The following is a 6,275-nucleotide window of genomic DNA, read 5'->3' as shown; positions in this document are numbered from 1 at the left end:
CTGCCTAGTAAATACACCATATTATTATTACGGGATGTATAATACTGCCTAGTAAATACACCATATTATTATTACGGGATGTATAATACTGCCTAGTAAATACACCATATTATTATTACGGGATGTATAGGTTTGTTGTTTATTGTTAATAATTCCAAGCTCTGTAAGCAGCTGATTTTACCGTTTTCGTTTAATTTCAATATAATATATGATACTAATCCATATACATTTAATATAAACATGGATCAAGGGGTCGGATTCTTTTTTTGTGTGTGTGTATGATCGTTTTAACCCGTTTTTGCTTTTCTCGAATGGCATTTGGTCACCTTTCCCAATCAACTCCTACACTCTTTACTTACAATGCCCAAGAAAGTTCGTTCATTCTAACCTACAGGTAAAGGTTACACAAACATTAAACTAGTTGTCTATGGCGTTTTTATTATACGTGGACATATATTGATTAACAAAAATTAGTTGTGTATAAAAGGACAAGAAATCCAAAAGACGTCAGTCTATGTGACTCAAAGTTTAGTTAACGTCAAATTTAGGCAAGTTATAGCTTTCTTTTTTAATTATATACAGAATGCTACATAAATGTTCAACTAATTTCTAGTATCGTATATGTAAAGCATTTTCACTTATTAAACCTAAGTTCAGTTATAAAAACTACACATATGTTAAATTATTCTTTTGTTTTGTGTTGCTAAACCTTTTAAAATTTTAAACCAAATTTAAAGATTAAAGACCAAAGGCATATTAAACTAAGTCTTAGTTGTTATGTTTACCACACTTCCAAGAAAGTTCTAGTCATTATTGCCATACGTTTAACACTTAGCGTTAAAATCTCCCCCTAGCCAAACAACAATACAAATTAAAAAAGCTTACAGCAATATTAACTCCACTTTTTCACACACGTTTAATGTGTGCGTGTTTACAATATATTTTATTATTTTATAGTCCAAATAAGTTCGCTCTGCAATGACAAAAGTGTGTTCAAGTCCATGAACTTTATGTTTGATAAAATAATTTATTAAATATAAAAAACGAGTAGTAAGGTTATTTTAATTTTTTATTCTGTTTTAGATCTCTTCATAATCCAACCGAATGTTCTCTGGTTAATATGAAGAGTAAGGGTACTTCTGTTATACTTTTAATATCAAACCTTCTACATTTTGTATTTAAATTATCAAAATTCAAGTGGGTTTCTTCAACCCTGGTTTCTTTTATAAGTTTATTATCGACCGTATCAAATGACTATCTTACAAACATAAGATTTTTTTTCTAATTTTCATCAATTTAGGCGATTTCTGTCTTCTTAATGGTATTTGGGCCTATCTATAGTTGGATGTATCCTAGTGTTAAGCGTACTAGACTGTGATTCCGATGATTGTAAGTTCGCGACCCGTTGCCGTAAAATCGCGCTCCACACTTTGGGGATATGGGTGAGTTATAAGAGTGACGGTCAAATCCCACTATTCAATTACAGTAACCCAAGAGATGGTGGTGGGTGATGTTGACTAGCTAGCTGCCTTCTTTCTAGCCTATCACTTCAAAATTAAGAATGGCATAGCCCTTGTGTAATTGTGGTCGAACTCTAAACAACAAAACAAAAACTAACGAACCAAGCAACCTTACTATCAGGTTTTTTCTAGCCCATGTTGTAATCAATATCGTTTATATTAACAAAAAAAAAGAGAAAACACCAGCAGAAATCCTTAACCAACTCCCTGAGAAACCTATTAATAATAATAACAATTTCCAACGAATCAGTTGTTTCTGCCATAGAGTCCGTTCACTTGTGCCCTAAACTATTACCATTTCCAGAACTTTGTTTTAGGTTTTATATATATTCAAACAAACTACTTGTATGCGATTTATTAAATTTTGTTTCAACTTGTAAATACTTGTTGAAATCACCGATTATCATTTTGAAAGTGAAATTCTCTGTTCAATTAGAAGATTATTTATATTTCATTGACTTCATTAACACTTTCGTGCAAGAAACGAAACACATGATGCACCAACGATTCGCAAAGTTTTTGTAAATATCCAAAACTAACGATCTTACGCTTATATTAGTGAGCCAAAACGTGATATTTTCTGAAGCATTTTTTTCAAGTATGTGAAAACAGTTATCGATCTTATTGTAGGCTATTTAATCAGTTTTTGTTAGGCTCTGGGAGGGGGGTTCACTTTCAATCCACCATCTTCTAAGTGCCATATTATAGTTTATAAATGTCTTCGTAGATATTAGAAAGGTTACTAAGCGAATAACAAAAAAGTGTTTTTATCTCTGTTTTAAAATATTTCATGTTAGAAATAAGTATTTAACTATCTAATATGTTTTTTCCTAGTATATATTTTTTGCACAAAGTTCATGACTTAGAAGAGGGCTCGAGCCTCAAAGCCCTCTCATTTGTTGCGCACATGCTCTGAGAGTGGACAGTTGTATTAAATCTGTCATGGATGTTGTATAGTAAAGTCTGCTTTATTTGTGTCCCGTAATTTGTCTTACCTGTAAAGTGTGTTTTTTTTTTATATATATAAAATCTGCAATCAGCTGTAGTGCAACCGACAGAAAGATGCGACGGAACATGTAAATAATTTTTTTCTGTGTGTCTTTTCATGAAGTTTTCGCTTCCTTGTGTTTCATCATTCCACCATACATAATCTCAACCACACCATTTTCACAATTACAACCCTTCCCTCACCAGTCGTTCTACTAAAGCCCAGCCAGAGATAAACATGAGAGCTTTTATCGCTAAAACATCGATGTTCCGTCTCTGAAGCAGGTAGAGTGAAGATAACCTATTGTGCAGTCAGTCATATCCTTTTGATCCTCTTGTTATTATGGAGACAACCTACTTGCGGCTAAATTTCTACACAAAAACTAATACTACACCAGTCTCGGAAAGCAACATAAGTTTACATAAGACTTATACACGTGTGTTGGAGAGTTTCTTGAATCATACCCCACACACACACATCAAGCTTTCAGACACGACTAACCACGTCTTGTTTTAAAGGCTAAATTGCAACATAATTTTATTCATAAAATGGTTACGTACACTTCCAGGCATCATACTATAAACAAGGTTTAAACTGCGCATGTCGTGATGGATGTTTGAATCTGCTAACAACAGTGTGAACGTCCATACTCGTGGCAGAACAAAAATCACCATTTTGAAAAAAAAAAAGAAAAGAAAAGTGATGAAATATTTTAATGACTTCTTTACTAACATCTAGCATAAACTACGCCCAGAATAAATTCACGTGAAGTTTTTTGTTGTTTATTCAATTTCTCACAGTGTTCTTGGACTTATAGTGGTTTAACCATATTATTAACACTGATAGAATAGCACCCAAGATGTTATAAACGCTGGTAGGATAGCACCCAAGATATTATTAACACTGGTAAAATAACACCCAAGGTATTGTTAAGACTGATAGGATAACACCCAAGATATTTTTAACACTGGTAGGATAGCATCCAGGATATTATTAGCACTGGTAGGATAGTATCCAAGATATTATTAACACTGGTAGGACAGCACCCAATATGTTATTAACACTGGTAGGATAGCACCCAAGACGTAGCTTCGCTTTATAAAGCATTTAAACCACAGAACTAACGAACCCTCAGGGTTTTCCTTAATTATTTTTCGATATATTATATCTTTTGAAAAGGCTGTAATTATCACCAACCCCTAAACTACTGTGATATAAGTGGTTTTAATACTTTGAAATGTTCCAAATCATATCTTAGAAGTATAGGTTGTAATAAACATATTTGTTAGCTGACATCATCTCGAGCTGAGAAGATCAGAATGTGAATTACACGTATTTTGAGCTGAACCGCTACATTGTTGAAATACGGGCTCTTTCTCTGCGTGGTTCGAGTGTGACCGAGATATTTAGAGTGGCCAGACTGTGAATCATAAAAATTCATGGTTCGCAGTCTTTTGGCACAAGAACGCGCTTCACATTTTGGTGCTGTGGGTGCGCTATAAGAATGTCGTTCAAATACTACTATTCGATCAGACAAGAATAGCCCAAGTGATGTAGGTAGGTGCCGCTGATGGAGTAGCTGCCTTCGCCGTAGTGTATCAGTTCAAAATTAGGGACGGCTATCAGTAAATATGTAAAATAAGCTTAAATTGTATACATTAATGTGAAGACAGCGTTTAAGTGACGTACTTTATAATTAGACTAGTACACAAAATTAACATAAACTGATACAGGTTTCTCTGATGAGTTGATAACTTATACCTTTAAAATGTTCTTTGTTCGGGTAGCGAACTTTTGGATATAATAAGGACAATGTTGTAACTTTTTGCAGTTCTAGTTAAGGTTTATATATGTATATCACTCATTTAAGGATACAATGTAACTTTAAAACGTACCCAAAGCTAAAGCCTTCACAAAATGGGCTGGGCGTGTCCTAGTGATTATCGTGTTGGGCTATGGATCGAACAGGACAAAGTTAGTGACATTATGCCACCGAGCAAGCTCCACACTTTCAGCTATGGGCTCGTTACAAAAGTGACAATCAATCCCATTATTCAGTTCAAAGAGCTGGACAACGTCCTTCTGGCGGCAGGTGCTGCTGACTGCCCTTCCTTTGATCAGCAGTTTAAAAAAGGGACGACTATACCTTAATCCAAGAGATTTGATTGTTTAGCCTGCGTGCTTATAAGGTACCGTTCAGGTTGGAAATTCCAATTTTATAAAAATGATGCATTACTTCCTCACTACAAGGATGGAAAAATTCTACATTCTCAAGTTTTTTTTTTATATTGCAGAACAATATTAAACTTAATCACACGAGTTTCTACGAAAAAGTGTTTAGAAAAAGGATCTTAAGCCAAGAGATCCACAAACATTTTAAACAATTCGTTAAATAGACTTCAAAATGTCACATCTCGCCACCAAATGTCTCTTTAGAAAAAGGCAGTTCTATAATTAAATAAAAATCTTATTTATTTAGTCATTTATTCAATATATAAAGTTGATGATATATTTACACACACACACTGAGCTTCAGTCTAAAAGATTCATAAAAGGGATAAGTTAGTGAGCATATTTTACTGATAACTTTTCCAAACTACTACCAGAGGGATTAGGACTTTACCCAATTTATGACTTAGGAAAATCATTTGAATCTAGTGAAAATCTTCTTCAATACTAAGGTATTCGTGAATAGTTAATTTTTATTTCAACTTGTATACAAATGCGATCATATTAAAGTTGGTGTTACCTCATAACTGGAAGGTTCGTCAAAACCAGGCAATTTTACTTGAGTTAACATTGACCAAAAAATAAATAAAAACATCACTAGGGGTACTAGAAACCTTATCGCTTTACTAGTTCATTCAAAATGTTCTTCCAGTTACTCACTTTATTGTGATGATGGAAATACACATACTTCAAATCGCCACCTGGTGGTTATATGCAAAAAATAATAGATTTGCATTTTTTTGCATAATTTATTCAAAATTGTTAAATACTTGTGAGTTTGTTCCCCTTTAGAATATTGTAGACTAATATTTTAATATTGCTTCATTGTCGTTGTTTATTCTTAGTGTAAAGCTACACAATGGTCTATCTGCACCGCGCGGAATCGAAACCTGGATTTTTCCTTTGAAAGTTTGTAAACTTACCTCTGACCCACATTTTTTTTCTTTTTACGTTTCGGTGTCTCAAAATATTTACACTAATGATCCTTATCTCTTTCTGCCAAGAGATGGCGCGTCTTGTATATAATACTGTGTATATTTTCGGGCATCCACGGAAATATAATCAAGGGCTTTTTGCTCTAGCCGTTCTAATTTTGAACTGATAAGTCGGAGGGCTACTCCTGTATGACCGAATAATAGGATTTGACCATCACCATTATAACGCACACATAGCCCTAAAGTGCGGAGCGCGATATATATATATATATATCTTAATATTTTTGTCAGTAACGAGATACGAACAATAGACCCGCACGTCCAACGTCTGGGGCACGCTTGTAAACCACTGATCTACACAATGTACTTTCCAGTTTCTGTTGATATATACTGTTATATTGCTATATAAGTTGATTGCTTTCATAATTTTAAGTTCTACAATTTCTCTCATCTCCGATAGTGTCGAAGCTTTTACTGAATCTTGAAGTCACGAAAACAAACAAAAAACATTACACCCTACAAAAAACATTACACCCTACAAAAACATTACACCCTACAACTTCGTCTTATGTTTATCTCAGTTTAATCGGACGTGGCTATATA

The sequence above is a fragment of the Limulus polyphemus genome, unplaced genomic scaffold, assembly GCF_000517525.1.
Source record: "Limulus polyphemus unplaced genomic scaffold, Limulus_polyphemus-2.1.2 Scaffold639, whole genome shotgun sequence".
Classification (NCBI taxonomy): Eukaryota; Metazoa; Arthropoda; class Merostomata; order Xiphosura; family Limulidae; genus Limulus; species Limulus polyphemus.
Note: the sequence above shows the minus strand (reverse complement) of the source record.